General features: G+C 58.0%; 1 protein-coding gene across 5 annotated transcripts in view; it reads right to left on the minus strand.

Annotated features, from left to right (window-relative positions):
- The window catches only part of ADGRB2 (adhesion G protein-coupled receptor B2), a 36,658-nt gene extending 32,259 nt beyond the window's left edge, over positions 1-4,399 (minus strand). For all 5 annotated transcript variants that reach the window (XM_054292507.1, XM_054292505.1, XM_054292503.1 and 2 more), the window contains exon 1: positions 4,320-4,399. The gene's annotated coding sequence lies outside the window, so the exon portion shown is untranslated. The remainder of the gene's footprint in view (positions 1-4,319) is intronic.
- Between the last annotated feature and the right edge of the window lie 21,368 nt (positions 4,400-25,767).

Here is a 25,767-nt window from a genome sequence, read left to right on the forward strand (position 1 = left end):
CCAGGGACCCCCCCGGCGCCCCGCCGGTGCTCCCTGGGGGCAGCGATGCCACCCGGAGCACGGCGGGCACAGCGATGCCACCCGGAGCACGGCGGGCACAGCCGTGCCACCCGGAGCGCGGCGGGCACAGCCTGGCACGCTGCAGCCCCTTCCATCTGCCTTTGTTGCCGCCCGGGCGCAGGGAAGGGGGTGGGTTTAGAGCTTTAATTAAAGCTTTTAAAGAGCCATCACAGAGCTCTGGCAAAGCGGCCGGGCGGGCGGAAGCGACAGCTCGGGCTCGCCGCTCTCTCTCCATCCCTGCCTCGCATCCCTGCTGGAATTTCGCTGCTGGAAAAGCAGGATCAGAGCGTGGCACGGCTTTACCCGGCCACGGCACGGCACTGCTCCCCGTGCACAAACAGGTTGTTTCCCCGAGGATGTTTTGCCTGGATTTTGGCTGTAAAAAATACAAAATCCATGGGGGGGGGGGGAAATATCCGATCCAGGAAAATTCCTGACATGAGCATGGCTTAGGATAAAGGAATAAAAAGTGAGGAAGGGCTGGGGCATCCTGGGTGGTTGATCCGGCATGGAACAGCCTCATTTCCTTGCCAAAAGGAACAGGAACGGCAAAGCCATGGGGCTCCATCCCATGGGATGCCATCCCTGCCCACCCAGAGGCGACAGTGACAAAGACAGCGCCACAACGAGCAATTCCCACCACCCTCCAAACCTTGGGATCTTCCCTGTCCATTCAAAGGCATTTGAGAACTCCAAAGCTGCCCCAAAGCTCCTCCATGGGGTGTCCTGAGCCTTCCCAGCCCCTCCACCAACACATCAGCACCACTTATGGGAAAAAATCTTCTGCAATCCCCCCAAAAAAACGGATCCCTGCTCGGCACACGCTTGCACACGCGTGTGCACACACAGACACCCAGCGGGCACAGCGATCTCCCAGCTGCTTCCACCCGCTCTGGCAGTGGGGTCCATCCCATGGGATGCCATCTGTGCCCTCCCAGAGGTGACAGTGACAAAGGCAGCGCCACAAATTCCCACTGCCCTCCAACCCCCGGGATTCAAAGGCATCCAGGGAATCCAAAGCTGCCCCAAAGCACCTCCTGAGCGTTCCCAGCCCTTCCACCAACACATCAGCACCACTCCTGGGTAAAACCCCTCTGCAATCCCCCCGAAAACACGTATCGCTGCTCAGCACACGCGTGTGCAAGCATGTGCACACACAGCAGGCACAGCGCTCTCCCAGCTGCTTCCACCCACCCTGGCACAATTCCCTCAGCATCCAGGAGCACGTTTCCCCTCCCTTCCACAATTCCACATCTCCCTTGTCCCTCTGGCTCCCCGGCGTGATGCCACGGCCCCTCCTGGAGCCGGCAGGCTGGCAGCGGTGCCGGGCTGTAATTAATGGTGCCGCTCTGCCAATCCCTGGCGCGGCCTCGCGAGCACTGGCAGGCACAGGCCTCTTTATTTATTTTCCTTAACTGCTGTTGGTGAAACTCCACTCCAAAAAGCAAGGCCGGGAGACAGCACAGAGAAATCTCCGCCGGGATTGGGGATTTGCTGTGCCAGGGAATGGTGGGTGCTGCCTCCCCCTTGGACGTGCACAGCTGGGAGGGTTCCCTGGAGGCAAAACCCCCTCAGCTTCAGGGGCTGCAGCAGCCACGGTGCTCCCACAGCCTCTTCCAAGGAGTTTCTTCCACATCTTTGGGATGTGAGTCGCTCTTTTCCATCAGCTCCATTCTGGAAGGCTGGGAGACCCAGGAAGGCTCCAAAGAGGGGTTCTGTTCTCACCCCAAAAAGGGATTTTTTTTGTACCCATTATCTCATCCAGATCCAGCCCCACCATGATCTTCTGAGGTGCTCCAGGGAGAGAAGGGGCCTGGCTCCATCCTGCTCTTGGAGGACATCAAGAAGGAACAGACAGGAGCAGCACAGGGGGGACACGGTGGCCCTCGTGAGCAGCGAGGAGCTGAAGAGCTTCTGACATTTAGCAACTGAGCCAGGTGGCCCCAAGCCAGCCTTGTCCCCATTAGAGGATGGACCCGTGGTAGGAAATGAGTTTGCAGGGCCTCAATCCAAGTTCCTCAATCCCATGGAGAAGCATCCATGTGGAGGCACCACAGCAGCGCAGGGCTGGAGCATCATCTTCCTCCAGGGAATGGGGAATCCATCCTGCAGCTCCCATCCCATCTGAAAATCCCCTTGGGATGAGGGGATGTGGCAACAATGGGGACACGCTGGCTGGTGGAAATCCCATCTGATCCCGCAGCGGTGAGATGGGTGCCAGGGCAGAGCTCTGCACCAGCGGGGAGAGCCGAGCATCCCCAGTGCCATCTCCAGCATGGCAGGGAGCAACTCCAGGCTGAAAATTCCACGGCCAAAGGTCCTTGGAGGTGTTGAGAAGAAGCAGAAGGAGCTGGGAAGAGCTGGCAGCGTGTCCCAGACGGCTCTGGAGCCCCTCTGCCACTCGGCTCCCAGCTGGATGGTGAGATCCCGCTGTGCCCGCTCCGTGCCCGCTTTCTCTCCAGCACAGCCCGAATTTGTAGGATCATGGCTCCTTGGATCAGAGCTGGGGCCGGTGACAAGGCTTGACAGGCCTGGCAGAGGAGCGGCTGCCAGGCTCCGTGCTCTGGCACAGCAGGGCTGGCACTGCCACACGGCCAGCCCCACATCCAGTGCCACCGTGCCATCACCAAGGAGCCCTGCTGGGAGCAGGGAGTGGACCCTCCCTGCCAGGTGACAGTGACGGTGACAGTGACAACAGCTGCGCCACCCCGCTCCTCCCCATGCGAGCCCACGGAGCCTCCCCACGACCCCCCTCAGCTCAGCACGGCCTTCAAAGCAGGGACAACGCTGTCCCCAAGCCCTGGGGACAACGCCGGTGGCACAGCTCAGAGCCAGCCCCGTGCCACCCGCTCCACGTGCGCCCCGCACTGAACCCCCGGCCCGGCCACCCCGGGGCCACCTCCCCGCGCCACCGGCGGCCCCGGCTGCCAGGCGGCGGCCGGCACAGCCAGCGGTGCCATGACCTAGAAAAGGGAAGGGTTGTTCACACGCCGCGCTGCCGCCAGTGCCCCCCCAGCGCCGGCTGCGCAAAAACCGCCCCCGTCCTCAACAAGTGACACGCGCGGGAGGCGCACCTGGCACCGCTCCGTGCCACCGCTGCCAGGGCTCGCAGGTCCCCCCGGAAAGAGCTGCGGGTCCCCCCAAGCTGCCACCTGCGCGCCGCACGTGCCCGCGGTGCCCACGTGTGCCCTCCCGCACACCCACGGGCCCCGTGGCACCCCACGCTGGCACCGAACAAAGCCCCGGCGCGCAGGGGAGGGCTGAGAACCCACCCACGAACCCACCCACCCACGAACCCACCCACGACCGAGGCTTCACCCACGCAGCCCCCGGGGCCCTGACCGAGGGGTGACAAACGCCGCCGGGCACCCACGCTGGCCAGGCTGGCACAATCCACGCGTGTGCCCGCAGCGGGAATGCCAGCAGGGAGCCCCGCACCCACGCGTGGCCTTGCTGTGCGACACGCGCCGCCGTGCCACACGTGTGCCAGCGAACACACATGTGCCCGCGGACACGCGTGCAGCCCCTCCGCCGTGGGGCGGCCGGAGCCGGGCACGGTTTAACGGGAGGGAGGGAACGGCGCCTCGAGGGGGGCACGGGGGTCCTGAGGGGCACCGGGGAAAAGGCAAAGCCGAGGGGAGAACCGGAGAAGCGGCAACCAGCGGGGAGGGGGGAGCGGCAGAGCGGGAGGAGGAGATCGGGAGCCCCGGGAGAACGGGGGAGCGGCAGTACCGAGGGAAGGAGCGGCAGCCCCGGGGGAAGCACCGGCAGCCCGGGAGAACCGGGGGAGCGGCAGCCCCGGGGAAGGACCGGCAGTACCGGGGGAAGGAGCGGCAGCCCCGGGCACGCCGCAACTCTCCGCCAGCCCCGCTGCCGAGCCCTCCGCGCCGCCGCATCCCCGCGCAACTTCCCGGCAGGGCCGGGGCCGCCTCGGGGACGCCGCTGCCCGCGCCGAGCACCGGGCACGGGGCACCCGCGCGGCCGCAACTCCCGTTCCCGCAGCCCCGCGGCCGCCGGGGCAGCAAAGTTGGGGTGGGAGCCGCGGGGGTCCCCCCGGTGCAACCGGGGCTCTGCCAAGCGGCAGCACCGGCCGCCGCAGCCCGCATCGCCGGCGAGCTGCCGCCCCCGCTGCGCCGCGCCGGGGGGGAGCGGAGCCGCCGCACCGGGGAAGAGATGGAGGAGCGGGGGGGGGTTCACCGATAACGGGGGGGTGCCGGTGCACCGGAGAGGGGGGAGATATCAGATTGTGGCCGCCTTACCTGCGCTCCGTTAGCAGCGCGTGTAGCCCCGGCGCGGCGCGGCGAGCAGCGGGCTGGCCATCCCCGAGCGGCGGTGGCGGTGGCGGTGGCAGCCGGTGCCCGGGCGCGCCCGGGGGAGCGCGGCGGCGGCGGCGGCGGCAGCGCGCGGGGCCGGGAGCGGGGCCGGGAGCGGGCGCGCAGCGCGCCGGGCCCCGGTGGCGGCGGCGGCGGCGGCGGCGGATGCGGTGGGGAGGGGAAGGGAGAGGGGGGGGCTGGGGGAGCGGGGGGCGCGGGGGCGGCGGCGGCGCGCGCCGCTCGGGCACTTGCTGCATGCGCCGGGAGCGGGGCGGTGTGTGACACACCGGGCACCGGGTGTGTGACAGCACCGTGTGTGTGACACACCGGGCACCGGGTGTGTGCCAGCAGCGGGCACGGCCTGTGACAGCACCGGGCACTGTGTGTGTGACAGCAGCGGGCACCGGGTGTGACAGCAGCTGGCACCGGGTGTGTGACAGCAGCGGGCACGGCGGGGACCCCCTCTGCTCCCTCACCGTCCCCGCTCCGCCGCCCCCGCCGTGCGTGTGCAGGGGGAGGTGACCCCCGGGTTCTGCCGCTGTTGCTGGTGCAGCGCTGGGGGGGCGGGGGTGAGCGGTGCACACGCACACGGGGTGGGGAGCGGGTGGCGTGTCCCCAAGCCCCCCACCCCAGCCGTGTCACACGCGTGGAGTGGCACACGGGCACGGGGGGGTTGTGGCTGAGTGTGCACAGCTGGGGGGGTGTGAACGCTCTGCCTTGCACACGCGTGTGCAAAGCACACAGGGCTCTGTGTGAGTGTGTGTGTGTGTGTGTGTGTGTGTGTCCCATGTGTGTCCCCACACTTGTGCAGGCCTCGGCGAGTTCTGCAGGAGTGTGTGGAGCACAGGGATGCTGACAAACGGCGCTGTCACAACCACAAATGTGGCTCGTGTGGGGGTGACACGCAGCCTGCCGGACCCCCAGGACCTCGGGGGGCTGCAGAGCTGCGGTTTCACACCCAGAGAGGAAGCACAGGCAGGATAAACTTGAGGATTTGGTGATCCATGGGCGACTGAGCCACTCCACTGCAGCTGGGATCCTGCTCTGGCTGGCAGAGAATGGGGTGTCAGGGCCCCGGAGCCCTGGACGTGCAGGAGGAGCTCAGCAGGACGCAGCAGGGCCTGGCTGCCACGCTGCTGCGGGAGCAGCGCAGCTGGAAATGCAGCACATTCCCTCTGCTGCCTGTCCACCTCTGCCGGACACATCCTGCCCGGCGCTGCTGCTGCCAGCGCTGCTCTCAGCCCAGCGCTGCTCTCAGCTGTCTCAGCTCACAGCTGTCCCCTGTCCCCCCTCCATCCACGCTGGACACCATGGGTAGAAAGTTCAGGATGCAGCTCTAGGACAATCATGCAGCACCCTGGGGATCAGCACCAGCTCTGATCCAGCTCAGTGCTGTTGGAAGTGCAGGATCCACCCTAGAGCTTCACGCAGCTCAGCTCCTTCCCTTCCTGGCATTTCTGTGCCAGTGCTGCTCTCAGCTGTCTCAGCTCACAGCTGTCCCCTGTCCCCTCTATCCAGGCTGGACACCATGGATGGACAGGCCAGGATGCAGCTCTAGGACAACTGCTCAGCACCAGCTCTAATCCAGCCCAATGCTGCTGGAAGTGCAGGATCTCATCCACCCCAGAGCTCCACACAGCTCAGCTCCTTCCCTTCCTGGCTTTCCCTATTCCCAGCGCTTCCCTGCAGTCCCTGGGTGCCTGACCCAACGTCCCCAGAAAGACACTCGTGCCCTGCAGGTCAAGGCTGGGGGAAAGCAAACCAGCTTTTCAGGCTGGTCTTTATCCCGAGGAGAAAAGCAGCATTAGCTTTGCTGGAGCTGCAGGATATTCCCAGCCCTGGATCTGTAAATACAGCTCAGCACAGCTCTGTGGATGAACAACCCCAAAACCCACAGCTCCCCGGGCCATTCCCAGCTTCCCATGAGGTGTTTGCTGCCTCAGCCAAGCAGCCCAGCATGGCTGAGGGAATTGGGGATGTCCAAAGGGGTCTCCTGGACTGGCTGCCACTGCCCTGTGAGGAGTGCAGAACACGGTGTGGGATTGGTGTGGGGTGCAGGATGCAAGGTGGGATTGATGGGGGATGCAGGATTTAATGTGGGATTGATGGGGAATGCAGGATGCAACATGGAATGCACTGCAGGATGCAACATGAAATGCAGTGTGGGATGCAGGATTTAATGTGGGATTGATGGGGAATGCAGGATGCAATGTGGGATTTGTGTGGGATGCAATGCAGGATGCATTGTGGGATGAGTGTGGGATTGGTGTGGGATGAAGGATGCAATGTGGGATTGACGGGGAATGCAGTATTTAATGTGGGATTGATGGGGAATGCAGGATGCAAGGTGGGATTAGTGTGGGATGAAGGATGCAATGTGGGATTTGTGTGGGATTGGTGTGGGATGAAGGATGCAATGTGGGATTGGTGTGGGATTGATGAGGATGCAGGATGCAATGTGGGATTGCTGTGGGATTGATGAGGATGCAGGATTTAATGTGGGATTGCTGTGGGATGCAGGATGCAATGTGAGATTGATATGGGGTGCAGGATGCAGCATGGAATGCGCTGCAGAATGCACCACAGGATGCAATACGGGATGCAGGATGCAATAATGGATGCAACAGTGGGTGCAACGCAGGTTGTGGTGCAGGATGGATGCGATGCCCATGGGGACTCCCCCAAAGCTGTGGCACATCCTGGCTGTTGTCACCCTGTCCCACAAGGCCACCATCCCCTGTCCAGCCCGGGCATCACTCCCATCCTCCCATCCCCTCCCTGCCAAGCCCTCTCAGCCCCAGCAGGGCAAAGAGGAGCTTGGGGGGCTCCATCTCTGGGGGGGCCGAGCTGTGGGAGCGGGAGGCACCCACTGTTACCAGGACAACTGGGTGCTGCTCTCGGGAGCTGCTTGTGCTGCTGCTGCTGCTGCATCCCTGCAAACCTCCCCCGGCACCGCCGCTGCCACCAAATCCCCATCAGGGTGGTGCTCATCCCTCCCAGCCCCCAGGAACAGCTTGGAAAAGCACCCCCAGGGTGAGGGGTGCGAGCCTTCATCCTCCTCCTCATCACTGAGCTGCTGGGATGTGGGAAAACAGCGACTGGGGCCTGAAGGATTGGGATTGAGGGGCTGGGCTGAGCAGAGCTCCTCGCAGGGTGCAATTAGAGCAGCACTGAGGTGGTGACACCGGGCCTTTCCGGCTGGCTGGCAATCACAGCCGTCCATTAAGGCCACAACAACCCCGCCAGGCTGTGACACGAGGTGCCCCGGTGCCACCGCTGTCATTAGCGGGGACCGGGCACACCGGGACAGCCGAGCAGGGCAGGGCCTCCCCAGGCACCCGGAGCTGCTGCTGCTTCCAGCGCAGAGCTCTCGTTTCCCCTTCATTTGGCACAGAAATCAGGGCCAGGCAGAGCCACCGAGGTGGCAGCTGCTCTGTGCCCGGTGAGGATTCGGGGAAGAGTTGAGCGCTCCTGGGGATGCTCATCCCGCTCTCTCCGGGCTCCATCCCCAGGGATTGTCTCCCCTGAGCTTGTGGATGTTCAGAAAGGTTCATCAGGAACACCTCGTCTCCAAAACGGGGGTGAGGAGGGAGGGGATGCGGCCCCCGAGCAGCCGGTAACGACAGGCGCTTGTCGGAATCGCTTCCCGTAAACTCGGCGGGCGAATTGCTCCAGCGGGAAAACAAAACCAGCCGTAAACAGGCGAGTTTGGGGCTGCAGGATAATTTAATCTGCTCTGATGGGAGCCCTGACGGCGATGGAGGGACCTGCCCTGCCCAGGGACCTTCACGAGGAGTTTTCTCCAGCTGGTGTCGAGGGAGAAAAGCCCAGGAAATACGAGCGAGGTGATGGGAAACAAAGGACAAGCCGCGGAGTAAATTTCACTTTGTGGCTGTTCCAGACTGTGGGCACAGCCAAAAATCCTTTCCCAAGTGGCTCCTGGGCCTCTGGATGAGTTGTTGTGCCCAGTTTGATGGATTTCAGCTCAGCATCCCCATCTTGGTATTCCAGGCTCTTTTTGTAGTCAGGGATGGATCAGGGCTGGTCCTTGCCCATCTGTGCCAGGTGATGCCGTGGCACAGATGGGCACCAGGAAAGCCTGAGGTGCCAGGCTGGGCACGTTGGGGAGAATTTTGGGGGAAAATTGGAGGAATTTCTGCCGGATAAGGCGCTGACCTCCCTGCTGGGCCTGTAGGACTGAGAGATGAGCACAACACCAGTGGGATTTTCACCTCCAGCTGCTTCCTGGTCCAGAGCAGCCTGGCAAGGAGCAATGCCACCCTCAGCCCCTTTTGCAGCGGAGCCATCTCACTGCCCAGCCCGATCACGCCTGCATTCGAGCAGCAGAAGCTGGAGGAACTTTGCATAAATATTCATGGCGATTAATAAACATGAGGGCTGCAGAAAGCCCGGCTGCAGCGGCTGCTCAGCCTGCCAGCAAGGAGCTCAACCCCCGACACCTGATGGGTTTTTGCACAGCAGGGAGAAACCCAGAGGTTGGATGTTGGGAAGGCGCTCAGCCATGTCCTTTGTCACCTTGTTAGCGAGGAGGTGGCATCTCCCGAGGGGGCTGGAGATGGGTAGAACCTAAATGGGGACACTGGGAGGCAAGGGAAGGTGTCCTGGTCACCTTTGTGACAACCCCACAGAGACAGCAGCCAGGCCAAATCCCCTTTGGGTGTGGGTCTGGAATAGCCCCAGAGGGAACATTCAGGGCCAGCTTTGAGCAGGGCCAATCCTGCACAAAGCCATGGCAATGGGGACAGGGACAGCACTGGTGACAGGCCCACAGTGCTGGTGACAACCCCACAGTGGCACAGGGACAACAGGCAGGCCAAATCCCCTTTGGATGTGGATCTGGAATAGCCCCAAACCGCCCATGGCACCAGGGAGGACATTCAGGGCCAGCTTTGAGCGGTGACAATCCTGCACAAAGCCATGGCAGTGGGGACAGGGATGTGCCCAGCACCGGTGACAGTGCTGGTGACAGCTGGCACTGAGGCTGTGGTGCCAGCACTCCTTACTCCAGGGGGATGGACCCAGGTATTCCCAGTTCCTGTGGAGGAAACTGAGGCAGAGGAGCAGCGGGAGATGGCAGAGGCAGCGCTCGGAGCCAGGTGACGCGCGGCGACACCTGCGGCACGCCGCCTTTGTCACTCCGCCAGCAACCCGGGGCACAAACAAGTGCCTGACATTTCCACACCGCCGCCAGGCCCTGGGATTAAAGCAGAACATAATTAGCAAATTAATCAGCAGACAATGGCCGGGGATCTGAGGCTGCCGAGCTGTCACCGGCTCCGCACGGAGCTGACCCCGGCCATGTTCGGGGCGATGGCCACGATTTGATGTCCCCGTGTCCCTTCCCTTGGATTTTCCCATCGGGGCAGGGGTTAACCGGGATTGCCTGGCCCGTCAGGAGCCTGGGGATGAATTTCCAAAGGGCGGCACCTCGGTGAGGCTCAGAGAGAACACGAGGAGCAAAGGGGAATTTGCATTCCGCTTATTAGACACCCTGCAAATACGGGCGGGCCTCGTTCAAACACATTTGGGTGATAAAATGATATTGACTCTGAGTAATTAAAAATCATTTCCATATTCAAATACGCCCTGATTGAGGAGAAATAGCTTGCCTTTAATTGCCTGGAGGGGGAGAGGAGCAACTTTCGGAGCGTGCAAGCCCCGGTAAATGCATCCTCGCTTGGCAGCGTGCGAATGGCCCGGGGAGGAGGAGGAGGAGGGAGGAGGAGGAGGAAGAGGAGGAGGCAGCACAGAGGGTGAAGGTGTGACCCTGCCACCCTCGAGAGGCTCTTCCCTCTCTGTTTCCCAGGGTTCAATCCCAGAACAAGGCTCTCCGTCCTCCTTCTCATCCAAGGGCATTCCCAGGAAAATGGGAGCAGGAATTCAGGCTTGGGGGTCACAGGGACAGCCCCCAAAATCCTTGTGCCTCAGGAGGGGATCCTCTGGGTGATCGAGGGTGGGGACGGCCCCTAATGCCCCTTTCCAACCACCCAAATGCCCCTTTCCAACTCCCACAATGTGCCACTGGCACATCCCCGAGTGGCACCACAGGATTCCCACACCCCCCCCCCGAGTGCCACCGCGCTGTCACTGTCGCGGTGTCCCCGCAGCAGCGCTGGGACAGCGAGGGGCAGAGCTCTCCCAGCCTCCTCCTGGAGCCCCTCCAGCGCTTCCCTGAGGGATTTTGGGCTCTGCTCGGTTTCCTAGGGAAACGGGGCTGCAGCTCGGCTCAGCCCCCGCGCACGGGGGTGTGAAGGGGAAATGTGGGTGTGCAAAGGAAATGTGGGTGTGCAGGGGGGGATGTGGGTGCCCTGCACCCCCTCCCAGCTCTCTCTGGATCCTCCCAACCGCCCCAGAAAGTGACTGCAGCAGAGTCCCCACTCCTGGGTGTCCCTTGAGCAGGAATCCTTGGGGACGATGCAGGTCCTGCATCCCTGAGGATGCTCCGGTGTGCAAAGGAAATGTGGGCGAGCAGGGGGGGATGTGGGTGCCCTGCACCCTCTGTCTCCTCTCCCAGCTCTCCTTGGAGCCTCCTGAACCCCTCAAGAAGGGATTGGAGCAGAGTCCCCACTCCTGTGTGTCCCCTGAGCAGGAATCGTTGGGGACGATGCAGGTCCTGCATCCCTGAGGATGCTCTGGTGTGCAAAGGAAATGTGGGTGTGCAGGGAGGGGCCATGGGTGTGCACAGGGAGGGATGTGGGTGCCCTGCTCCCTCTGTGTCCTCTCCCAGCTCTCTCTGGAGCCTCCCAAACCCCCCGGGAAGGGATTGGAGCAGCGTCCCCACTCCCGGGTGTCCCCTGAGCAGGGATCCCTGCGGCCAATGCATCCCTGAGGATGCTCCGGTGCCTCTCAGAGCCTGTCCCGCCCTTCCTGGGGTGGGAGAGAGGCAGGAGGGGGCTGGGGCTGGGCTGGACCCTCGGGCAGGGCCCTTTTCACGCTCCATTGTCCTGGAACAGATCGGGAAGTGCCTCCTCTTTGTTGCCATCGATCATCCCCTGAGGACAGAGCCAGCACTGCTCCCTGGGCACAGGCACTGCGCTGCCCATTGTCGCCAGCTGGCACAGGACACCCCCGTGGGCACATGCCCGGTGCCAGGAGCGGCTCTGCAACACCTTGGGGTGCCAGGATGGTGGGAAAAGGGAAGAGAGGAAGGTGGGAGAGGGGTGAGGAGAAAAGGGAGAAGGGTCAGCCCTGCACAGCCCTGGGACAGCTCCAAACCCTTTTGGAAGAGCCTCCTGCTCTTCCAGCCCTGGGTTTGGGATGGGCAGAGGTGTCACCACCACCAGCCTGGCCAAAAGGTGCCACCAACCATCAGCCTGGCCAAAAGAACATCATTCCTTCTCTGAGCACACCATCCCACCTTCCATACAAGCCATGGGGCACAACTGACCCCATGAAGGTTTTGGAAGTGTTGTTTTTTGTACAAACCACATCAAAATGTCCTAAAAACCCATCCTCTCCTGACCTCACTCCTGGTGGGTTTCCCCCCCCCCCCCCCCGAAGAAGAGGGAAGGGAGCTGGGAGGAAATGGGGATTCTGCTCCTGAGCATCCCAATCTTCTCCTTGTGGGCTTTGACCCCCTGAAGATGTGGAAAGGGATCTGGGAGAAGATGGGGACCGTGATCCTGAGCACCCTGAGCATCCCAATCCTCTCCTGACCTCACCTTTGTGCTCCTGCAGCTCCAGGAATCCACAGCGAGAAAACTCCCAGGAAACCCCAATTCCTTTCAACCCTCCCATCCCCAGTCCCAGATCCCCATCCTGGGATCCCAATGGGAATGGGGTCACCCCCACAGCACCAGGGCTACCCCCATACTGGGATCCCAGTGGGAATGGGGTCACCCCCACAGCACCAGGGCTGGGATACATACTGGGATCCACAGGATCCATACTGGGATCCCAGTGGGAATGGGGTCACACTCACAGGACCAGAACTATCCCCATCCTGGGATCTGGGAGATGTGGAAAGGGATCTGGGAGAAGATGGGGACCGTGATCCTGAGCATCCTGAGCATCCCAATCCTCTCCTGACCTCACCTTTGTGCTCCTGCAGCTCCAGGAATCCACAGCGAGAAAACTCCCAGTAATCTCCAATTTCTTCCAATTCTCTCATCCCCAATCCCAATACCCATCCTGGGATCCCAATGGGAATGGGGTCACCCCCACAGCACCAGGGCTACCCCCATACTGGGATCCCAGTGGGAATGGGGTCACCCCCACAGGACCCCCCATCCCAGGTCCATCCCCTCTCCCAGGCTGTCCCTGCTCAGCAGGGCAAATAAAGCGGGATAAAAGCTGGAGCTGGATGGGGAATTGAAGCACCATAATTAAAGGGAAAAAATTTTCCAGCACGCTGAAGCCAGAAGAGGATCATTGTGTTTGCCTCCCACATCCCAGATGGATGCAGACAACGCCGGGGAGCGCGTGGAGAGGAGGAGAGGAAGGGTGTGAGTGAGACCGGGACGTGTGTGAGCAGAAATTGAATTTTTATCAGTTCCTATGTAGATTGTGTTTATTCATCTGTCTCCTCTCCATCTCCCCCTGCATCTCCTTTGGCCTAATTTTGTTTGTACAGATAGCAGCTGCTTCCTCCCGTTCCAGCAGAAGAAATATCCCGGTAAATGAGGTGTTCCGTGTCCCTGGAACAGGTTGGAGCTGCTCCCCAGAGCCCCTGGGACACAGCTCCATCCCAAAATAAAATTATTATTTTAGTTTTATTGTTTATTTCACTATTTTCATTAAAAATAAATAAAAATAATATTAATATAATAATAATAATAATAATAATAATAATAATAATAATAATAATAATAATAATACATTAAATAATTAATACTATTAACATTAAAAATAAATAATAAATATTAAAAATAAAAATATTGAAAAATATTCAAAATAGTAGAATATTTATATTATTTTAATTTAATTATTTATTTCAATATTTTAATTACAATTAAAATAATGGAAAATATTAAAACTATTAAAATATTAAAATATAAAAATATTAAAATATAAAAAATTTAAAAATTAAAAATATTAAAAATTTTAAAAATATTTGAGGAATATTTTCCCCCTCAAAAAAAAAAAAAAAACCAACATTCCCTGCAGGATCTGTCACTCTCCCTCTCCCCGGCTGGGCTGGATTCTTTTGGAATCTTGAGGAGAGTCGCACTGGATGCTTCCAAAAACTAGGGTGATCAGGAATAAAAATAGGGCCATTTTTACCCAAAAAAAAACCCCTCCTCACTCCTGGCAGATTTTCCCCCCAGAAGAAGAGGGAAGGGACCTGGGAGGAAATGGGGATTCTGCTCCTGGGCATCCCAATCTTCTCCTTGTGGGCTTTGACCCCCTGAAGATGTGGGAAGGGATTTGGGAGAGGGAAAATCCACCAGGAGCGAGGTCAGGAGAGGATTGGGGTGCTCAGGATGCTCAGGATCACGGTGCCCATCTTCTCCCAGATCCCTTCCCACATCCTCAGGAGGTCAAATCCCACAAGCAGAAGATTGGGATGCGCAGGATCAGAGTCCCCATCTCCTCCCAGCTCCCTTCCCTCCTCTTATGGGGCAAAGCCCATCTGGAATGGGGTCAGGAGAGGATTGGGATGCTCAGAACCTTCAACACCATGGTCCCCATCTCCTCCCTTCCCATTTTGTGTGGGGCAAAGCGCATCCAGGCTGAGGTCAGGAGAGGATTGGGATGCTCAGGATCACGGCCCCCATCTTCTCCCAAATCTCTTCCCACATCTGCAGTGGGTCAAGGCCTACAAGGAGAGGATTGGGATGCTCAGGGTGCTCAGGATCACGGTCCCCATCTTCTCCCAAACCCCTTCCCATATCTTCAGGGGGTCAAAGCCCACAAGGAGATGATTGGGGTGCTCAGAATCAGAGTCCCCATCCTTTCCCAAATTCCTTCCCCCTCAGGGAAACGGGGGAAGAGGCGCCTCTGGAGCGCTGCCTGCTCTACCCCAATCCCTTTGTGCTCCCTGGCATGAGGGAAACTCGATGTTGTGATGGATTTTCCCCCAGGGCCTGCCATTAAAAATGGATGGAATTGCTCATGCACAGCCCCGCTCACAGCCGGGGCTTTTGTCAGGACATCAAAAACGGCCCGGTTGTCGTTTGTCACTCACTTCCCCTCCGCTCCGAGTTTATCGTCGGTAATGGGATTCTGAGTTTTGGGATTCTGGGTTTTGGGATTCTGGTTTTTGCCTGAGCTCTCCCAGATCCCACTCGGGCCGTGGAGGAAGCGGTTTTTGGGAAAGCAGGAGAGGATTGGGATGATCTGAGCTCTCAACATCAGGGTCCTCATCTGCTCCCAGCTCCCTGCTCATTTCTGAGAGGGGCAAAGCCCGTCTGAGGTGAGACCAGGAGGGGATTGGGGTGCTCAGGATCACGGTGCCCATCTTCTCCTGGGTCCCTTCCCTTCTCTAATGGGGGAAAATCCACCTGCAGTGAGGTCAGGAGAGGATTGGGATGCTCAGGATCACAGTCCCCATCCTCTCCCAAATCCCTTCCCACACCTGAAGGGGGTCAAGGCCCATAAGGAGAGGATTGGGATGTTCAGGATCAGAGTCCCCATCTCCTCCCAGCTCCCTTCCCTCCTCTTATGGCGCAAAGCCCATCTGGAATGGGGTCAGGAGAGGATTGGGATGCTCAGAACCCTCAACACCATGGTCCCCATCTCCCTTCCCATTTTGAGTGGGGCAAAGCCCATCCAGGCTGAGGTCAGGAGAGGATTGGGATGCTCAGGATCACGGTCCCCATCTTCTCCCAAATCTCTTCCCACATCTGCAGTGGGTCAAGGCCTACAAGGAGAGGATTGGGATGATCAGGATGCTCAGAATCCCTGTGCCCATCTTCTCCCAGATCCCTTCCCATATCTTCAGGAGGTCAAAGCCCACAAGGAGAGGATTGGGATGCCCACAAGCACAGTCCCCATTTCCTCCCAGGTGCCTTCCCTCTTCTTCTGGGGGGAAAATCTACCTGGAGTGAGGATTGTGATGCCCAGCTCAGAGCAGGGCAATGCCACCAAGCAGCACCCACAGCTCAGCCGTGCCCTTGGTGCCCTCTGGGCTGTCACCATGGCTGGGCCAGGCTCAGATCCCGGTGCCCTCTGTGCCCTCGGGGGTGTCACAGCTGCCACCAGGGCTGTGCCAGGCTCAGATCCCGGCGGGAGCGCGCTCCGGTCCCGCGGGCTCTGACACGTTCCGCAACATTGCCCGGTAATTGCGGCTCCCGAAAAGCAATTACGGCTCCTGCGGCCCCGCGGCGGTGGAGGCGACGCTGTTATTTATTCATTCACCGAGCTGGCGGCCCTGGAGTGCTGCTGGCACCGGGGACAGGGCGCTTAACCCCCATCGAGTGGCCGTGACGGTGACACTTGGCACAGCGGGGCCGGGACATCGATTTCCACTGGCCGTGCCTCAGTTTCCCTTTCCTTACAGCTCCTTTCCTTTCCTTCCCGGCTCGTGGGGTCTCCCTAGATGCAAATCTCCACCCCAATTCCCCATTCTGCGTGGCACTGGTGGCACTGGGGACACTGGTGTCACTTCCCTGCATCCCATCCCCTTCCCTCCATCCCAATTCCCCCATTCTGGGTGGTACCGGAGGCACTTCCCTGCATCCCATGGCCATCCCTCCACCACAGTTCCCCATTCTGAGTGTCTCTGGTGGCACTGGTGACACTTCCCTGCATGCCAATTCCCCATTCTTAGTGGCACTGGTGGTACTGGGAACACTTCCCTTCATCTCACCCCCTTCCCTCCATCCTGATTCCTCCATTCTGGGTGTCTCTGGTGGCACTGGTGACACTTCCCTGCATCCCAGTTCTCCATTCTTAATGGCACTGGTGGGACTGGTGCCACTTCCCTGCATCCCATCCCTTTCCCTCCATCCCAATTCCCCCATTCTGGGTGGTGCTGACACTTTCCTCCATCCCAGTTCCCCATTCCATGTGGCACTGGTGGCACTGGTGACACTGGTGCCACTTCCTTGCATCCCACCCCTGTCCCTCCATCCCAGTTCCTCATTCTGGGTGGCACTGGGGACACTTCCCTCTGTCCCAATTCTCCACCCTGGGTGGCACTGGTGGCACTGATGTCACTTCCCTGCATCCCACCCTTGTCCCTCCATCCTAATTCCCCCATTCTGGGTGGTACTGGTGGAACTGGTGGCACTGGGAATACTTCGCTCCACCTCAATTCCCCTTTCTTGATGGCACTGGTGGCACTGGTGGCACTGGTGGCACTGGGAACACTTCCCTCCACCCCAGTTCACCACTCCGGGTGGCACTGATGGCACTGGAGGCACTTCTCTGCATCCTAATTCTCCATTCTTGGTGGCTCTGGTGGCACTGGTGACACTTCCCTGCATCCCAGTTCCCCATTTTGGGTGACACTGGGTGGCACTGGTGGCACTGGTGCCACTTCCCTGCATCCCACCCCATCCCTCCACCCCAATCCCCCATTCCCATGACAGCCATATCCTCCCACGGGGACACCCCAGGGGGACACGGCGGGGTCAGGGTGGCACCGCTGCCCTCGCAGCTGCCCCGGGGCCATGCAGAGCACGCAATTAGCAAATTAATTAATTATCGAGCGGCGAGGGGGATTTCGTAGCTCGGAGCTGTCACATCACCCGTGTTTTGCCAAGCGAGATGACGACTGGTGGAATTATTGCTGCGGTGCCGGGGCTGGGGAAAAAAGAGGAGAAAGGGAGAGAGGGAGAGACTTGCAGGGAGAGGGGAGGATAAAAATATAAAGGGAAGAGATAGGGAAGAACAAGATAAGTGGGTTTTGTTGCTAATGGAAGCTGGCACAGGGACAGAATCGCAACTATTAGAAGACAACACTCACTACACTACGAGTGGCTCTGAATGATCCTCTTAATTAACCACGAGCACAAAAGGAGCCCCTGCCCACCTCCAAAGCCGGCGGCGCTGCTGGAGGAGCAGCCACGGCTCCGTGAGGACGCCCACGGATCCGGGCCGTGCCCAGCGGTGACACGAAAAGAGCCGGAGACCCAATGGGGACAGCGAAAAGAGCTCCCTGTCCCCTCCTGCCACCTCCCAGAGGGGCTGGCAGCCATGGCAGCGCTGCTGAAGGGACACGATTCTCCCTTCCCCACCCGCCCCGCTTCCCCTCCATCATCTTCCAGAGCCAGATTTAAGCTGCGGATCCAGCGCGATGTAAAAATAACAGCCCGCCCTCCCACTTGGGAAATTGATTCCTTCGCTTCCCACCCGGCTCCGGCTTTAAATATCCCCATTTCCATGCAGATGGTGCTGCCTCCCTGCACCAGCCCGCTGCCGAGCCCGGGGGTGGCTGCAGGGGCCGTGCTGGGACCTCGTCCTATCCCCACAGAGCACCCGGAGGTGCCCGATGCTCCTTCCCGAGCTCGGAGGTGACACGGAGCGGTGGCAGTGCCAGGGAGCGCCACCCTGCCCGCCAAGGGAGCTGCTGCTGGGGTCTGATCCCAAATCTAACCCCACAAATCTCATCCCAAATCCAACGCCCCAAATCCCATCCCCAGCATGAGGAGCAGCAGATGCCAGGGATGGAGGGAGGATGAGGAGGAGCCACTTTTGGGGTCTCATCCCAAATCCAACGCCCCAAATCCCATCCCAAATCCAATGCCCCAAATCCCATCCTCAGCACAAGATGCCAGGGATCCAGGGGAGGATGAGGAGGAGCCACTTTTGGGGTCTCATCCCAAATCCAACGCCACAAATCCCATCCCATCCCCAGCACAAGATGTCAGGGATCCAGGGGGGGATGAGGAGGAGCCGCTTTTGTGGTCTCACCCCAAATCCAATGCCCCAAATCCCATCCCCAGGACGAGGAGAAGCAGATGCCAGGGATGGAGGGAGGATGAGGAGAAGCCACTTTTGGGGTCTTATCCCAAATCCAACGCCCCAAATCCCATCCTCAGCATGAGGAGCAGCAGATGCCAGGGATGGGGAGGGGGATGAGGAGGAGTTGCTTTGAGTTCTCATCCCAAATCCAATGCCACAAATCCCATCCCATCCCCAGCACAAGATGCCAGGGATCCAGGGGAGGATGAGGAGAAGCCACTTTTGGGTCTCATCCCAAATCCAACCCCACCAATCCCATCCCATCCCCAGCATGAGGAGCAGCAGATGCCAGGGATGGGGGGGAAGGACGAGGAGGACGTGGGCAGCCGTGCCTGTGCCCTACTTTTCCAGGGCAAAAATCTGGAGAGGGGAAAAGCGGAGCTGTCGTGTGAGCGAACCCGGCATCTGCTCCGGCTGGCAGAGCTCACTCCCACGGCCCCCAGCCCTGCCAGCCTCCCCAGCAGGCCGGGAGGAGGGGGACAGGAGGTTCTGACAGGAATTTAGGGTTCTGTAGGGTCTCAGGGATGGGATAACGCCCCCATGGAGCCTGGGATGGGAGAGGAGCGGGGCCGCGCGTCGTAACTTCTGAGGGGAGGATGGGTTTGAAGAAGCCGCCGCAGGGCTCCCGGAGGGATCTCTGCCAGCTCCTCAAAGTGCTTTAATTCCTTCCCCTTAATTCCTTCCCCTCGGCAGCCGCGGGAGCAGCGGAGATTCATGGCAGCGCTCCCGAGTTATCCCTGCCTCGCCGCGTGAGGAGGCAGCGAGGGAGATGCGGAGCTTCTGCCTCGGCCAAAATCCAGCCCGTGCCTCGGGGCAGGGCCTGATCCACCCCAAATTCCTGCCAAGAAGATGCTGTGTGCAGAGCCGGAACCCCACAAATTCCTGTCAGGGGGGAAGACTCTGAGTGCAGAGTCTGATCCCTCCCAAATTTCTGCCAGGAAGATGCTGAGTTCAGAGCCTGATCCCCCCCCCCAAATTCCTTCCAGGAAGATCCCCCCAAATTCCTGCTGGAAAGATCCCCCCAAATTCCTGCTGGGAAGATGCTGAGTGCAGAGCCTGAACCCCCACAAATTCCTGCTGGGAAGATGCTGAGTGCAGAACCCAATTGCCCCCCAAATTTCTGCCAGGAAGATCCTGAGTGCAGAACCTGATTCCTCCCCAAATTCCTGCCAGGAAGATTCTGGGTTAAGAGCCTGATCTCCCCAAATTCCTGCCTGATCCCCTCAAATTCCTGCCAGGAAAATGCTGAGTGCAGAGCCTGAACCCTACAAATTCCTGCCGGGAATATCCCCCCAGATTCCTGCTGGGAAGATGCTGAGTGCAGAGCCTGATCCCCCCAGATTCCTGCTGGGAAGATACCTCTAAATTCCTGCTGGGAAGATGCTGAGTGAAGAGCTTGATCCTTCCCCAAATTCCTGCCAGGAAGATCCTGAGTTCTGAGCCTGAACCCCCCAAATTCCTGCCAGGAAAATGCTGAGTGCAGAGCCTGATCCCTCCCAAATTCCTGTTGGGAGGATCCCCCCAAATTCCTGCTGGGAAGATGCTGAGTGCAGAACCCAATTGCCCCTCAAATTCCTGCTGGGAAGTTCTCCCCAAATTCCTGCTAGGAAGATCCCTCCAAATTCCTTCTGGAAAGATGCTGAGTGCAGAACCCAATTCACCCCCAAATTCCTATTGGGAATATCCTGAGTGCAGACCTTGATCTCCCCCAAATTCCTGCCAGGAAGATTGTGGGTTCAGAGCCTGATCCCCCCAAATTCCTGCCAGGAAGATCGCCCCAAATTCCTGCTGGAAGGATGCCGAGTGCAGAGCCTGATCCCCCCAAATTCCTGCTAAGAAGATGCTGAGTACAGAACCTGACGTCCCCCCAAATTCCTTCTGGGAATATCCTGAGCACAGAACCTGATTCCCCCAAATTCCTGCTGGGAAGATCCAGAGTTCAGAGCCTGATTCCCCCCAAATTCCTGCCGGGAAGATTCTGAGTTCAGAACCCAATTCCCCCCCAAATTCCTGCTGGGAAGATCCTGAATTCAGAACCTCCCCCAGCCTCGGGGTAACCAAAGGGAGCTGGTGACGGTTCTTGGCCAAATTTGGGTAAAAAAACCCCAAGATTTAGAGCAGCTTCAGGGAAAAGGGTCAATGGTGCCAAGGGGAGTTCACAAACCCATCCCACCCCCGGGCAAAGCTCCGTGTCCCGGCATTCCTCGATCCCAAACGCCTCCCCGGGCTGAGGCTGGCAGGAAAATCATCATTGCTGCTGAAGGGAAGGAGGCAACAGGGCGAGCACAAACAGCATTTACATATCCTTAATTCTATTTTAGCACCTCCCGGGCTATTTCTGGCGCGGCAGAAACACAACAGGAGTGCAAGGCCAGAGAAAGGGCAAGGAACGGGCTCGGAATGTGGGACAGGGGGAGGAAAATAAACCCCGGGCACGGGAATGGCTCTGTCCTGCTTTGTCACAGGCTTTGCTTTGCTCCTCAGCTGGGCGGGACAAGGGGACACGAATGTCCCCAAACACCCCTGTCCTGTGTGCGGTTTGGGGGGTGACAATCAGCACATCCCGGCTTTCCCTGGCTGGGAAAAGCAGAGCTGGGGGGACATTCCCGGAGCCGGAGGGGACAGGCCAGGCCCGGCTCCGCAGCATCCTCGCCTGTTGCCAGGACAACGGGATGTGATGGAGCCTCCTCCTCCTCCTCCTCCTCCAGCAGGGCCGGCTCTGTTGGGATGTGGGGGGCGCAGCAGGCGGCTCGTTTGGGGTGCTGGGGGAGTCCCACAAGTCTCAGAGAACCCCCCCAAAGTGCCACCTGCACCCAGCGGGCACGGGCAGGGAGGCGGGCACGGGGCACAGCGGGATGGAACCCGCCGGGACAAGCTCAGATCCCGCAGGATCAGCCAAGCACGGCCCCGCTGGCACACGGCAGCGCCTCTGCCCCTCCGCCCGCGCAGGGCAGGGCCCCGGGGCTGGCACAGGGTGCCCTGTGCCCCGCGGGCTCCCGGAGCGCCGGGAAGAGGGGCTGGAAACGCCCCGAGGCTCCCGAGCAGCCACAAAGGTGCAGCTCCGGTTCTGTGCTCTTGGTGCCATGGCAACCTTTCCCACTTGGCTTAATTACAGAGCGGCTGTGCCTCCGCGGGGGGGCCGGGGTCTGCTCCATTCCTGCTCCATCCCTGCTCCATCCCTGCTCCATTCCTGCTCCATTCCTGCTCCATCCCTGCTCCTTCTCTGCTCCATCCCTGCTCCATCCCTGCTCCATCCCTGCTCCTTGTCTGCTCCATCTCTGCTCTTTGTCTGCTCCATCCCTGCTCCATCCCTGCTCCTGTTCCATCCCTGATCCTTCCCTGCTCCATCCCTGCTCCATCCCTGCTCCCCAGAGCCATCCATCCATCCATCCATCCATCCATCCATCCATCCATCCATCCACCATTTATCCATCCATCCACCATCCATCCATCATCCATCCATCCATCCATCCATCCATCATCCATCCATCCATCCATCCATCCATCCATCATCCATCCATCCATCCATCCATCCATCCATCCATCATCCATCCATCCATCATCCATCCATCCATCCATCCATCCATCCATCATCCATCCATCCATCCATCCATCCATCCATCCATCCATCATCCATCCATCATCCATCATCCACCCATCCATCATCCATCCATCCATCCATCCATCCATCCATCCATCATCCATCCATCCACCCATCCATCCATCCATCCATCCATCCATCCATCCATCCATCCCCTGCACCTGGAACCATTCCCAGCTCAACATTCCCCCCTTTTCCATGAGGAAACCAGTTTGGGGCTGGATTCTCCATGGGGAACACTGGAAAACTCCATACCAGCAGTCAAGAAGATCCCAAAGTGAATCCCAGCAAATCCTTGAGGATCCAAGGACAGGGATGAGACATCTCCATCCTCATGGGACATTCCCTGCTCAGGGCAGGGCTCCAGCGCAAATCTCTCTGTAATTAATTACAAGCAATTAACCTCCCGTGGCAGCTGACCCCGACCCCGTGGTGTGGGATTTAAGGATTGATTGATCCCAAAAAAATCCCACACGAGCCCTGTGGGAGCAGCTCCCCATCCTGGAGCAGATCTTGGAGCTGATGGGGACATCCATGGCTGGAGAATCCCTGGAGAAATGCAATTGATGGCAATTTTTAAAAAAGGAGGTGGAAAGGAGCCCTCTGGAGCTGCAGAGAGCGTGAGAAATAAAAAAAATTTAAAAAAAGAGAGAAGGGAAAATACAAAAACCCAACCCAAGCCAGCAGCAGTGCTGGGCTTCAAAGGTCACCTCTGGGCATGAATTTTAATTTCACACAGGAGTTTTGTTCATTTGTTAATTATTTTCAGATGAAAAGGGAGATATTCCTGCCGAGGGTGAGGAAAGGGCCACGGCAGCATTTGAATTTCAAAGGCGAGGCTGTTTGCAAGGAAAACACAAGGGGAGAGAAGGGAGGGAGAACTTCGGAAGCAGAGAGAGGCTGGAGAGGTCCCCCCCTGCCACGGGGACACACCGAGGGCACGGAGGCTCCAAAAAAACCTTGGAATTGCATTAAAAAACCCCTTGGAATTGCATCCAAAAAAACCCTTTGGAATTACATCCAAAAAAAACCTTTGGAATTACATCTTGGTCCTCTTTCCAGGGAATATCGTGCACACCATGGAAACACTTCGTGGGTTGGAGCCTCCTGATCCTCCTCTCCATAAACAGGAACACCCAGGATGAGCCCTGACCCCTTGGAAAGCTCAGGGACGATCCCAAAACCAACTCCAAGAGGGATTTTTGGTCTCTTTTTTTTTTTTTTTTTTTGAATCTCCATGGATTTTGCAACCCCAGGAAGAGGAGGAGGAGGGAGAAGAGAAAAAGCTGTTGGGAAGATGCAGGCAGGAGAGGGGCAGGGAATGAAGCAGGGAATGTTTTTCCTCCTCCTTTCAGCTTTTAGGGCAGCAGTTTGCTTTTTATGGAGCTGCACATCAAACACCACAGGGTGAATCAATTCTCCCCCACCTCAGAATTCCCAGCACTTCCCAGCATCCTGCACCCCAAATCTGCTCCCTCTGGGATGGAGCAGATCCATGGGAACCCCCCTGGATGGAAGGGGAAGGGGGTCACCAACTCCCAGCCAGGAAAACCCCTCCTGGAATTTCTCCTTTCTGCTTTTCCTGTCAAGGCAGAGCTGGGAATTCTCAGGAAATCATTCCCCAGGAAAGGGCACAAGCAGCGATGGGGAAAAGCAAATTCTTTTTCCATGGATAAAGCAAATATTTCCCTTTTCCAGATAAAAGCGTTTATCCCACGAGAAGGGGTGGGAGGGAGGAATTCCAGGGAACAGGGAGAGCCTGAACAGCAGGGAAATCTCCTCTTAAACCCCCAAATCCTCCCCAAGGGCCCGTGCCTCAGTTTCCCCGCCCAGCTGGGCACAAGAGGAAGATTAGGGCGAGGATTCATCCTCATCACTCGGCTCCTCATTTCCCACTGGAACTGCCAGGGGAGGGGATTCCACCCTCAGCTCCTCAGCCCTGCCAAATCCAGGGAAAAGCCCAATTTCCACAGTTCTGAGCCTGTCCTGATCTCCTAAAACCGAGCGATTTTCTGCCTGATCGGGAATTAAATCGCGGAGGAACGGACGGGGATGCAGGGAATGGTCCCAAATCCCTGCAACGCTCCCACATCACCCCTCCAGTGGGGCACAAAGGCAGGAAAGGGGCCTGGTGACCCCAAACCCCCTCACCTGCTCACCCACAGATACCAAGAAACCCCAAAATCTTCACCCTGTATTATGGGGGCTGCTCCTGGAGCTTCCCCATCCCAAAGGATTCGTGTCCCACTCCATAAATCCGCGGTTTTACCCTTCCCTGGGGGGGTCTGGCTAATAAAGCAGCAATAAAATTATGGGTGAAGTTATTAATGAAGATAAGCAGCTCCCTTCGGGCAGCACAGAGATAGATTTGGAGATTCCCAGGTGAATTCCTGCCGCAATCCCAAAATCCCGGTGTCACCGGGGCTGGCAGTGTCACCACCCCGAGCTGATGCCACCCTCTGTCCCCACCCCCGGCACCTGCGCTGAAATCGCTCCCTATTTTTGTGTGGCTGTAAGAAAACACCCAAAGATCGGCCGCATTTAAATGCAAATTGCGTTATTTCTGTCTCGGGAAAAAAAAAAAAAAAAAAAGAAAGAAAAAAAAAAGCGTCATTAATACATTTTATGCAATTTGGAGAAATCAGTGGCAATTATTTTTTTCATAACGAGCCATTAGCCAACTTTCATTTGAAGGGGAGGAGGGGAAAAGGGGGGGAAAAAAAGATTAAAAAAACCTCAAGGAAATCATTCAGTGACTGACACATTTCCTCGCAGGTCTTGGAGCTGCCTGCTCATCCCAATAATTACAAAGGGAAGGAGCTAAAAGTACTTCCAGGAGGAGGATGTGCAAAAATCCAAGTGTTTTTCCAAGGGGTTGATCCAGCATGATGAGGAGCATTAAACATCCTTGGGATAAATGGAAAAGGGACGCTGAGGGTTCTGGCAAGAAAAGGGTTGGACATCAGCCCTAAAACCACCCCAAAATGGCTCGTTACGAAAAAAAAAAAAATAATTGCCACTGATTTCTCCAAAATGGGGTGGTTTTAGGGCTGATGGATGGGATTTTGGGGCTCTTCAGGGATAATTTTAGGTTGGGAGAGGCCTTAAAACCCGTCTGGTTTCACCTTCCACCATCCCAGGTTGCTCCAAGCCCAATCCAAGCAGATCTTGGGCATTTCCAGGGATGGGACGTGCAGGATTTTTCCTGGAGCTGAGGATGCTGAGGGTCCAGAAGCTTCTCCAGCCTTTCCTGATGTTCGTGCCCAGATGTTGATGGGGTTGGGGTGGGATTTGAAGGATCAGGACAGAGGGAAAGGCCTCGTGTGAGGTCTCAGGTATCCGGGTGGTGCCTGACTTTGGAATGAGCAGGTCCCCACTGGAATCGTGATCTCCCGCCTGCTCTGCTGCTAAATGAAAGGGAGCGGAGAGGAGAAAAGAAAAGAGAGATCAGTGGTGAGATTAAAGGGAAAAAGTACAAAAAAAAAAAAAAAAAAAGAAATATAAAAAAAAAGAAAAAAGGAAGGTGCCCGCTCTTGTTCGGATGCCTCGGGGTGAAGAGCGAATTTCCATAATGCTGGAAGTGCTCATTAAGCGCTGTTAAGTGACAGTCCCCACTCCCGGAGTGCAGCAGGGGTGGCTCTTTCCCCACCAGGAAAGCTCATTCCAGCCTCTCCGGGGTGAGATTTGGGATAACCAGAGGTGCCAGGCATCACCTTTTCTGATTTTCCTCATCCTCCCTCCCTTCTCATCCTAAAAGGAGGCAGCAACCAAAGCAAAGAGCCCCAAAATTCCCCAAAACCGGGCGGGGAGTGGCAAAGTCAGAGCCACCAAGCTCTAGGGGATATCAAAAGTGGCATCAGAGCTTTGGCAATGCCGCCTTTCTGCTGGATAAAACAGGAAAATTCCTGAATTCTCCTCCCTGGG

This window comes from Melozone crissalis, unplaced genomic scaffold (genome assembly GCF_028551555.1).
Source record: "Melozone crissalis strain CALT ecotype California unplaced genomic scaffold, PUWL_Pcris_2 ptg000111l_1, whole genome shotgun sequence".
In the NCBI taxonomy this organism is placed as follows: domain Eukaryota; kingdom Metazoa; phylum Chordata; class Aves; order Passeriformes; family Passerellidae; genus Melozone; species Melozone crissalis.